The sequence below is a fragment of the Diabrotica undecimpunctata genome, chromosome 4 (genome assembly GCF_040954645.1).
Source record: "Diabrotica undecimpunctata isolate CICGRU chromosome 4, icDiaUnde3, whole genome shotgun sequence".
Classification (NCBI taxonomy): Eukaryota; Metazoa; Arthropoda; class Insecta; order Coleoptera; family Chrysomelidae; genus Diabrotica; species Diabrotica undecimpunctata.
The window spans coordinates 155,938,780-155,951,571 of record NC_092806.1 but is presented as its reverse complement, the minus strand read 5'-3'; the positions used below and the strand labels follow the sequence as shown (position 1 = coordinate 155,951,571).

General features: G+C 31.2%; 1 protein-coding gene across 3 annotated transcripts in view; it reads left to right on the top strand.

The window, feature by feature from the left end:
• The window catches only part of cpx (synaptic transmission protein complexin), a 972,531-nt gene that overhangs the window by 279,745 nt on the left and 679,994 nt on the right, over positions 1-12,792 (top strand). The window lies entirely within an intron of this gene.

Below are 12,792 nucleotides of genomic sequence, written 5' to 3'. Positions count from 1 at the left end.
AAAATTCAATAAAAGTATTAATTATGTAGTCTGGTGGTTTATAGACTACACCTATACCTATCAACAAGTCATTAATTTTTAGTTTGATCCACATTTGTTCTATGTGATTGTCAAATTTAAATTCAGAAAATTGATAATTATTTTTTATATACATACAAACTCCTCCACCTCGACAGTTGGCTATTCTGTCCTGACGAATTAAATTGTAACCATAAATTTGTACAGCGTTATTTGGTATTATTGGCTTGAGCCATGTCTCAGAGACACAGAATATATCAAATTGTTTATCAATAACATAATTAGCTAAATCAACTATTTTAAGAAATAAAGAACGAATATTAACATGTGCAACTTTTAATCTACCTGTTATATCTTTCTTCAAAAATTTCCACCTCCATTGCCTAAATATTCTTGATATCGATTCATATGGAATCTTTTTACACCAACTCCAACGGGCCAGAAATCCGATTTATACATATCATCCTTCTTATTGAGGGGAGCCGATACCACAAATCGCTTTAGCAAATATATATATATATATATATATATATATATATATATATATATATATATATATATATATATATATATATATATATATATATATATATTTATATGTTTATATATACAGAGTGACCAATTCTATACACCGTCGATCTCTGTATGGAAAACGATGTAATATTTAAAGTTTTCCTTGCTTTATCCCCTGCTTTCATCAAACTATTTAATTGACACGCAATATTCTTTAAAGAATCTTAATCGGGCTCGGTTTATGATGTATATCTCGATTCTAACGCATATATGGTTAAAAAAAAGAAGGATAGTACATGATCTCGTAGGCGGCTTTTACCAATATAAATCAACAATTGGAATATGCTTATACTTCGTTTAAAAATTGTAAAAAACAATTCGAAATATTAAGAATTGTTTCTATTTTTGAGAATTTTTATGATAAACAGAATAAAAATACTACTATTTATAATGCAAGATAAAATCATGGGTGAAGAACTCAAGGAGGCCGTAGATGTTCCTGACTGCGCCATTTACGAGAATGGTTTGGTCTGTGTCAGTAGAATTATTTCGTGTTAAAGTATCGTATAATTGACATAGTAACCGGCAACTTTCACATGGAAAACTGAATGCCAGAAAAAAAAGTTAACAGATATATTTGGCTTCGCTACTAATGAAAAATGTATGTGGACAACGTACTTCACAAATCAAAATGAAATTAGTGAAAGAACTTTAGTCTTTGAATTATTTGTTCCTTATAAGTTCGTGATACTTACACTGTAACCATTAATGTCTTAATATCCAATTAGTTTTTTTAGCAAACTAATTAAAGTTTGCTTTGGAATCGCTAAAACATAACGCAGATCCGTAAGACAAGACATTAAAAGTCGCATATAAAGCCTTTTGTGATTTTCTTGAAAATTCATTAGCGAACGAAGCCTTTTGCAGAAATAACGAGATTTGTGGAAAATCAGCAAAGCCTCTTTTCCAACTAAATGGTTTCATCATTATTAAAACCGAAATACGGCAGACTTCTTTTCTAACGACATCCCAAGAGAAATTAAGACACAATTCCGTTTGCCTCAAGTTCGATACAAGTCCGTAAGAAGTAAGAACTCTCTTACGATGAATATTTCAGGGGATTCTTTCTCGATACTTTTTATACTATCATCATTTTGCCGTTTAATAATTCAGAGTGGATGTACGTGAATTTTGTGCTCTCGCGGATTCTTCCTGTTTGTTTTTGTTCGCTGCAGTTGAACTACTTGAATTGTTTCGTTTTAGAATTTATTTAGATTTATAAGCAACACGGAAAACTACTGCTGTATTCGCCGAGCTGAACAGTAACGAATTTAAAGATTACATTTATTTATTAATAGGTTCAAATTATAAAAAACTAATTTGTAGATGAGTAAAAGAGTTTAAAACATATAATTGAAATTGAAATTAAGAATTTAAAGTTTAAAAAAACATTGTTTGGCTCTTTAATTAGTTTTGCAAATATATGGCCTCATATCTAATGCTAATATTACATAATAAGGGATATTTATATATATATATATATATATATATATATATATATATATATATAAAAACAATTTGAACATTACAAAAAATGGCGTACAAATACATTTTAAAACACTCACAGAATTTAAAAGATTTCGCAAATAAAAACTGACATTGAAGTTTTTGAAATATTGAATGTCAAGATTAAATTGTCTTAAGCACGTTCGTTACAGCTATACGATAAAAAATTAAAATTATTTCAAATGTAAAAATAAAAATAACAATAAAAGAAAAGTTAGAAGAATAATATTTATTTGATGAATTATTAAGGTTAGTGGTTAATGTTGGCTATTTTTAATATTTATACATTTTGTTCAATATGTTACAATATATGTTACTTAACTGTCCAGTGTCCGTTTTATAATTTAAAGTGGTTTTATTTTTGGTAATGTAATACATTTCAAGAAATAATCTACTTTTGTAGTTATCAGTCTGTGCCAAAATATGAGCTTTGTTATAGTCTAGCATATGACCAGTGTTTTCATAGTGCTCAACCACTGCGCAAGTATTTTTTCTCAAGCGGCAATCACTTTTATGTTGTGTGATGCTTTGTTTTAGCCATTGTGATGTTTGACCAATATAGCTATTTTGACATCCTAAACACGGTATTTCATAAACGACTTTACTTTTATATAAGGTTGGTACTGGGTCTTTGATTTTTGAAAATAGTTGTTTGCTGTTCATGGTATTATATTTAGCTATACTAATATTAGGAACATTTTTGAATATGGATATGACAGAATGAGTTAGACCATTAATAAAGGGAAGTTTTTTATATTTGATTGATTTGTTATTGGAATCATGACAGTTAAGTAACATATATTGTAACATATTGAACAAAATGTATAAATATTAAAAATAGCCAACATTCATCTTAATAACCACTAACCTTAATAATTCATCAAATAAATATTATTCTTCTAACTTTTCTTTTATTGTTATTTTTATTTTTACATTTGAAATAATTTTAATTTTTTATCGTATAGCTGTAACGAACGTGCTTAAGACAATTTAATCTTGACATTCAATATTTCAAATACTTCAATGTCAGTTTTTATTTGCGAAATCTTTTAAACTCTGTGAGTGTTTTAAAATGTATTTGTACGCCATTTTTTGTAATGTTCAAATTGTTTTTAGTTTACTCCTGAGGAAGCTTTTAATATAGATATATTATAAGTGATTATTTCGACCAAAAAATAATTTATAAATACGTTGGAATTGTCGAGTAAAGTCAATATTTCGCCATTTATTTGATAGCTTCCTCAGGAGTAAACTGAAACAATTTGAACATTACAATTTTTTTATTTTTACGGAGGAATCACCTAGTTTCGCATATTCAAAAAAAAATAGAAACGTCCCACTCATCTCTACAATGCACCATGGAGATAATATTGATCCTACCACAATAATTAAACCTGAGGTAATAATTACATATAATGAAACGAAGAGCACAGTAGATGTAGTGAATAAATTATGCGCGCAATATAATTTCGCCTGTGCCACAAGGCAATGGCCTATGGTTTCTTTTTTTTTTGGTTTCTTGAATGTAGCAGGAATAAACTTTTTAAAATTAGTTACAATTACTCTTTATTTTTGTTTAGGTTTTTTTAGTGTATTAAATTATTTTTTTTAAGTTCATATTAAACAAATTTAACAATATTTAATAATTTCTTTTTAAACAAAAAGAGAAATCAAACGATTTCTACTTAGCGAAACCGAATACCGTCATTCTGTCAATTTCTTTTTAATTTCCAAGTTTTTTGTATATATTAGTGGATCACTATGAAAACTAGTTAACTTTTCATTATATAGTTCCAACATTATATAAGTAATATAATGTTGGAACAAACGCATATCTACAAAATTATATGATCATATATTCAGTAAATAAGATAATTGCACACAATTTTCAAAAAAAAAAATTAAAAATTATTACTAACCCATATTTTCGGTGCACCGTGTGCGAGTAATTGATCACAGAAAATTAGCGCGAGTAACGGAAGATTAAAATCATTAACCGGCTGATTTTGTACCGTTTCTCGCTGCATAAAATTCAATTACATTTGCTATTACCTTCCGCATTTGTCCAGACAAGAGTTTGCCTTCTAATATTGATTGAAAATACATGTTAATAATTTAAGAACTCAATTCAATCACAATAACAATATTTTTTGTCGTAAACTGTAAAAGCACCTCGCTTTCAGCGATCGCGAAATAATCATGATGAATTTTGTTGCTGTCCACAGTGCATCAGAGATAGAGCCTAATATAAAAAAACAAAGTCTCAAGCTATATTTGACGACTAGTAAATGTAGTCATTGTACTTTTAAAAACATCCTGAGAAAAAACTACTATACTACTAAAAAAAACTACTATAGTGCATATTTAAACATTTTTAAAAATTTTCTTACATTTTCTGCCTTTTGAATTTTTTTCTTGTAGTCACGTCTCTTCCAAAGTGTGTATTTTTGGAGCGGAACGGACAAAAAACACAAAACGAAAGCTGGAAGTCTGCGAAACAAAAGTCCAACGAAAGATATTTGGACCTATTAATGGAAACGAAGTAAGAAGATCAGTTACAGTTATGAACTCTACCAACTGTTCAACTAGGCACCGATCTCAGAATTCGTTATATTTTAGAGAATTCGATGGGCTGGTCATGTAGTGAGAATGGAGACCGAAAAGTTGCCAACAAGAGCCCTAGATATTAAAATGCAGGGCACAAGACCACGGAAAAGATAAGGGATGAAGATTGGCACGGGACCGGTAAGATAGGAGGCATAGTTTGGAGGAAACCAAAACTGGATTTCGACTGTAGCGCCATTAGCACCATTGTCTCTTCACTTTCTGGTTTCAAAAAAACTTGGTTTTTCCTTATATTTTTTCTGGTTCCTTACTTTTTCTCTCCAATCTCTTACGCCTTTTCTAACTTGTCTTGCTTTAATGCTTCTAACCATTCTTCTTTCAACGTCCTCTTCTTTTTCTCATTTCTCCCTCCTTCAGTAATGTTTTGCCATCTCTTGTATTTTTGCTTTAATTATTGGTTTTATATACATCCTCAATATTTCTTTATTTGATCATAATCTCCAACTATTTCTTAACATCTGTATTTTAAATCTCTTTCACAGGTATATATATATATATATATATATATATATATATATATATATATATATATTTTAAATCCTACTGGTTCATAATCCACGTTTCGCTTGCATACATTACCGTGGGTCTGATTACTGTCTCATAGACTCGCAGTTTAGTTATTCTTAAAACATTTTTTGTCCTCATTATTAAATTTAGTGACCATACCGCTCTGCTCTCCTTCATTAATTTTTTGTTCTTCTATTTTCCTTCTTTTTCCGTGTCCGACTTCTAAGTATTCAAATTCTGTCACATTTTTCTAAAAATAGAGACATCCTTTACTCCTTTCATTTTAATATTTGTTATTATTTGTTATGTCTAGTACGATTTCCATATGTTGCGGTTTTTTGGTTTATTGTTAGTCAATTAGTGTCAATTAATGTTAGTGTATCATTTGGTTTATTGTTACGATTTGTTCTAATACTAGATTAAATAAATTCGTTGATACCGGATCCTCTTGTTTTAAATCTCTATTCACTGTAAAATACCTTAAGAAGCTTTCTCCTTTTGTTACCCCATTTATCGTGTTCCTAAGCGTCATTCTCACTAGCCTTTTAAGCTTTTCTGGTATTTCTAATGTTCGAATGGCGTCATAGCATCCTTCGGTTTATGAAGTCGTGAGCGTTTTTAAAATCGGCTTTCAAATACAAACCTAAAATGTAACTTTTAGCATTTTTTATTCGTTTTCCTTCTTTTGGAGCTCACATTTTTTATATTTAAACTTTAATGCTACCTGTCGGTTGTAATAGAATGAAAAGAGGTTTTAATCAATTACTTACATTTCAGTTCATACCGAAATATCAATTTAAAGTTGAATTTCAATTTTTGATTTTCCAGGTTAGTGAATAAAGATTTTTTTTAAATTAGCCGTCAAAGTTTATGGCAATCAATGATATTTTCCTTTTGTTTATCGACAATTAATTTATTTAAATATAAATTATTTTGTTTTCTTCTAGTTAGTTACAGAGATGCTGCTAGTTAAATATACCATAGAGGATTGAATATTTATGAAATTTGTACACTTTCAAAGTTATGCTAATAAATTGATTAAAATATGTGTGGACTAAATTGTTTTCTATATATTTCAAGATGTTGCGGTGCTAAACCAATTCTCCATATGCAGCAATCACAGAATAGCGAGAAGTAAAATTAGATTCAGCAGTAAACTAAATAGGAAAAATAAATTTTGTGGACAGAAAAGAAAAATGCAGGCTGAACAAATAGAACTACTATCTATCATATGAACAGCAATGGGAAACTCTTCATAAAAACAAAACAACTTCTAGAAAAGAGAAGTGAACTACAGATGTTGTTTAAAAAACTAAAACCAAATTTCAATGAAAATCGTAATAAGTTTAACTTACTGTATAACTGTAAAAATATACAAAATCAACGACCTGTTGTAGCCATAGTTTTTTAATGATTGTTAAAATTCTTAAAAATCCTCCTCAGTCATAATCCCTTTTGGGATGTGGTGACACCATCAGGCCTTTACAGTTTTTTCACGATTTCAATCCATCGTTCCCTGTCCTGAGCTAGTTGTTCGGCTTTATGTAACCCTTAGTTAATCAATATTTTTGTTTGATCTACCCAACGGCTTGGAAATCTTCCCCTAGGTCTCTTTCCTTCAACTCTAACCTCGACTATCAGTTTTTACATCGTACGTGTTCTTCTAGCAATGTGTCCAAAATACTGCAAATATCTCTGTTGTATTTGTTTCAGCAATCTATCCTTCACTTTATTGCTTTTCTCCTCCAGACATCTCATTATGTCTTCCATTTCTTCTTGATTTGCCGCGAATATTAAAGTGTCATCAGCATTTCTCAAGTTACTGATTTTTTGACCTCCTACTGACATTTCAACCTTCCATCCATCTAGAACGTTTCGCATAATGTGTTCGCTGTAGATATTAAACAGAGTTGGCGAGATTATGCATCCCTGCCTGACACCTGCCTCTGTTCTGAAATGATCGGAATGGGTGTTGTTTATTTTTACTGTGCACTTATTATTTTCATATAGACTTCTGATTAGTTGAATTAAGTGGTGGGGTGTTCCCATTTCCGCTAGTATGGACCATAGCTGCTGCCATTTGATTTTATCGAAGGCCTTTGTGTAATTCATAAAGCACATAAGCATAGGAGTATTGAATTCACGAGTTTTTTCGATTAGCTGTCTGACATTAAGACTCTTGTGCCTTTTCCTGGGACAAATCCCGCTTGTTCTTCTGATATTTGAGGCAATAGAAAAGCTTTTAGACTTTCATGTATTACATGAAGTAGAACCTTGCTTGCATGGGATATTAGGGTTACCGTTCTGTAGTTGCTGCAATCTAGCAGAGTTGCTTTTTTGAATATAGGGATGAAAGTGGATGTTTCCCAAATCTTTTTGCAGATCATATGCATAACATTTACCCCAACATCTCCAGTTTCTTTTAAAACTTCTGCGGTGATCTGGTCTACGCCAGGAGATTTCCTATTTTTGAACTTTTTGATTGCTTTTTCTACCTCTGACTTTAGAATGTTTGGTTCTCTCTCTGCAGTGAACTCGTCGTGATTTGCATTCTGGGGATCATCTGCATATAGACATTGACAATATTTTCTCCACACCTCCGCAATTCGTTTCTCGTCATTTATAATATGTTGGTTTTGATCCATTATTGTTTGTGTGATTGGTTTAAATTCCCTGGAAAGATATCGGACTTTGTTATATAGCTCATGGGTTTCATACCGGTTTGCATGTCTCTCTAGTTCTTCGCATTCTTCATTTATACGTTTATTTTTATCATCCCTACCTGCTCTTTTAATTTCTCTGTTTAACCTTGCTAATTTGTTTTTGTTGCTGTCGTCTTGATATATGAGAGATTTGATTCTCCTTCGCTCTTCGAGAAGTTGCAGCGTTCTGTCTGTCACCCAGTGTTTCCTCTTGATGATCTATTTTTTGGTTCTGGTTCTTCCTACAGAGGTTTCTATGGCATTTCTGAAGCCTTTCCACATTTCTTCTTCGTAAAAATAATTTTACTAAATAATACTCTTTAAATCTTATACAGGGTAAGTCAAAACACAAATTTATTATGTGCTCAGTATTTTTAAACCAACTTAAGTTTATTTTGATAATATAAAATAAATGGCGATGCCGTAGTAAATTCGTGTTTTAACTTAATCTGTATTATACCATTACCAAAATATTTCTTATGAATTTTGACATTCATTTAAATACTATGACTACAACAGTTCGTTGCTCTTGTATCACTTTTCAATTGTACATGGCGGTGAACTTGTTGTTACGATTTTTATTGAACTTTGGTTATAACCTTTTAAATACCCTGTATAATACAAAATATTTTTGTATTATTGTAAGCAGAAAGTGAAGCGAAATTTAAATTTAAAATAATATACTGGGTTGCTTAGAAATCATATCCTTGATGTAATACAGTGTTATGGAAGACCATGTATATTTGTAACTAATTTTAAAATGTGAAGCTTATAGCTACCTCCCATTTTTATAAATAACTTTTTCTAGTATCTCCGATAACAGAATAGAATAGAACAGAAATATGCTTTATTGTCACTGAAAATTGTACAATTTAAAATTTACTAAAATTACATAACTCGTCAATATTACAAAATAAAAGATAATAAAATATACAAACCATTGCAAAACTTAACTAAAGTGTAAATTGCATAATAAAACCATAGTTTACGAAAGAGTTTAATTTGCTGCATGTAATACCCAAATATATATATATATATATATATATATATATATATATATATATATATATATATATATAAAAAATACTTTAGTTTCTAATCAATATGAAGGGACCATTTATGATTGCCGTCTATAAAAATACCAAGAAATTTTACAGAATCAACGATACCGATCTGGCTATTATTAAGAAGCAAGGGTTAAAGAGTTCCTTTATAGGATAATGCTACTGTCTTATCCACACGTTACAAAAGAGTAAATTTTAATCGGACCAGGTTTTTATTATAAGTAGATCAGAAGTTACAATTGCGTGAAGAGTTGCAATATTAGAGTTTCTCCAGGTAATACTGGTATCATCAGCAAAACGAAAATTTTTTCCATTGATTTTTAAGTTAGTGATATCATTTATAAAAATAAGGAAAAGTAGAGGACCTAATACTGAACCTTGTGGTACTCCACATACAATGCTTTTGTGAATGGAGTCAGTATCATTTGCTCTAACTAGTTGTTTCCTATTCCTTAAGTAAGATTGGAACCAATTCAAAGAATTACCTCGAATTCTGTAGAAATTTAGTTTGTTTATCAAAATGTCGTGATTTACACAATCAAAAGCTTTGGCATAGTCACAAAAAACAGTGACATGATAAAGATTATTGTTTATTGCTTGATAGACCTCATGCAGTACAGAAACATAGGATCACTAGTACATTTATTAGATAAAAAACCGAACTTACTGTATGATAAAATATTGTTCTCAACGAGAAAGGACATAAGTCAGGCTTTTATAAGTCTCTCAATAATTTTGGATAGGCCGGTAATAAGGCAATAGGTCTATAGTTGCAGACATTCAATTTTTTACCACCCTTATGAAGAGGAATAATAATGGCTGTCTTTAAGCACTCTGGAAATATACCTTTTTCAAGGGAATCGTTAATTAGTGAAATCAGCACTTCCAAAACATTTTTTGGGAGATTTCAGAAAATTTTTATGGATAGTCCATCAGTACTAGAGTAAGATTTGCTTTTGATACTACTGATTGTTTGGATCAGTTTAGATTTATCAACTAGTCTTATAAAGAATGAATTCGAGAACTTTTTTGAATTGGGGAAATAGGAAATAGAATCTTCTTGTGGCAAAATAGTTGATGGTATATTTTTACTCACATTAAAGAAGTATTCATTTAGATTTTCAGAGTTTGGAGATAGGTTTCTCGGTACTTGAAGATATATTTAGTGATAAATACGTTGGTAGTAAATTTCTTGATGTACAGTAGTGAACACATATTCTTGGCTGGTTTGCGGATACCTTTGGTAATAACAAATTTAATGGATTTTGTCACAAAAGTATCACCCTGTATATTGCTAGTGGTGCAGTTTTCACATCCATAACCAAAGAACGCCTTTTAAAACTAGTTATCTAACAGTTGTCTTTCTTTATATATATTTTTAGTTTTATCTTCTACTCCGTTAATCGCTTGTAATTTTAAGTCCGAATTAGTTATATAACTTAGTCGAGAAGTTGAAATATTCCTTACAAAAGGGACACGACAATGATAAACACCACTACTATATCGACTTCGCTTCAAACGAAACTATTCTCTCTAGACCCTGAAATCCTTGTTCTTAGTTGTTTGAGAGCAAACCCTCTAGGCCCTTTCTTAATGCCCGAAGGCCATACGTCTTCGCTATTATCATAGGGTGTGTATTCCTTACATGTTACCGAGGCGCCGGAATTGGCGAGGATCGTTTTAAGTTACTTCAGTAATTCGGGCACGTTGGTTTGGTTTGCGTTTAATAACCAAATTAGGCAACTTTAATTTCAGTGTGAAACTATAGAGCTACGTATTGAATTTCATAGAGAATCGATCAAACAAAGAATATACATTCGACTGAAATAGCCGGCACTAGAATAATTTTTGACCAACTTGTCTAAATTTTTTATTTTGTTATTTAAATTTTTTATAAATAATTGACACGATTTTTTAGTTAATTGTAAATAATAATGCATGTTTTCGTATATATCATCAGAGAAAATTTTGCCGGGAATATTTTCGACTGGTATGAAGGTTTGTTGCCTGGCAATTTTCGCGAATTAAATTTTGACAGTTAAATCAAGAGACGTCAGCAAAGTAATTTTATTAAAATTTTTATAAGCGAAAATTGCCAAAAAACAGCAAACTTAAATAAAACTAGAAGAAAATTTTGCCGGTAAATAATTTTCTCTCGAATGATATTCGAGAATGATATCACAATAGTGTGAAGCTTTTTACATCTGGCTATTTGATATGAGACTTTAAAAGAGGCAAGAATAGCTTTATTATTCACAGCCAGAGTTTTTTTTTTTAATGATTTTTGCTTTATTTTTGATTTTAATTTTAACTCGAAGAATTCTCGGGGTTTGTTAGTTTACTCACTATGAAGTGTTTCCAAATGTCTTTTAAGTTTATTAGGTTTCATCCTGTCGGCTGCTAAAATTTTTGAGTAAATAATACATAGAGGCCTTTCTTCTTCATTTACTTTAGTAAAAGTAAACCCAAAATTTAAGTATTCTTGGGAATATTTTCTTGATTTTATTTTTTGAACCACTCTCACCTGTGCACTTGTTGATGCTTCACTATTATCTAATGCTCGCTTAGGCCCAGTCAAAAATGTATCCATGATTTTGTGTAAATTTATATTTACGTACTGCTTGGGATATCTTATTGTAGTACCGTCAACTGCAATTAACACGCAAACTAGAACAAACACGTTCACAATAAATTTAACAGGTATAGAAGGACTTACTAAACTGACTCGACCAAGAATGGCCACGGTCAGAAATGAGGAGTGAGGAGAGGTGATGTAGGCAGAAAGACGATCGAGAATGTTCAAAATCATACATAGAAAAATTATTTGCATCTGACAGGACTGATGATCACCTATATGGAGAAGGAGAAACAGGACCTTCAATCCTTAAATCGGAGATAGAATATGCCATTGCAGCACTAAAAAACAATAAGTCAGCAGATCCGGACAATGTACCCTGCGAAATATTAAAGATCCTATGTATATCAGACAAACAGTTCCTTGATAATCTAGTTGAACTTTTTAACAACATATACAATAGCGGCAAAATCCCGGAAAACTGGCTACAGTCAACATTTATTACAATCCCGAAGAAACCAAATGCCCAGATCTGTGATGACTACCGGCTTATAAGCTTGATCAATCATGTCACTAAAGCGTTCACTAAGATCATTCATAGAAGAATATATGATAAATGTGAGTCAAATATTGATAGATCGCAGTTTGGCTTTCGGAAAGCACTTGGAACTAGAGAAGCAATTTTCGCTTTCCAGGTGCTTATACAGCGGTGTAGAAACGTTGATAAGGACGTGTATTTGTGCTTTGTGGATTTTAGAAAAGCATTTGACAATGTCAATCATGAACAATTGATAGATACTCTGCGAAAGACAGGTATTGACGACAAGGACATTCGAATTGTGGCAAACCTATACTGGGGTCAAACAGCAAGAGCAAAAATTGGCAACGAACTCACTGAAAGTGTGCAGATCAAAAGAGGTGTTCGTCAGGGGTGTATATTATCCCCACTCCTATTCAATATTTATTCCGAAGAAATATTTAACAAATGTATGGAAAATGCAAATTAGGGCTTAAAAATCAACGGCGAGTTAACGAACAATATAAGATATGCCGACGACACGGTGATCCAACAGCCTGCTCGACAGTTACGGATAAGTAACATACTAATTGACCATGTAGAATCTTATGTGTACCTTGGCACCAACGTAAATGCAAAATGGGAACAGGCCACAGAAATTAAGGCGAGAATAGAACGAGCTAGAGCAGCATTTAGCAATATGAA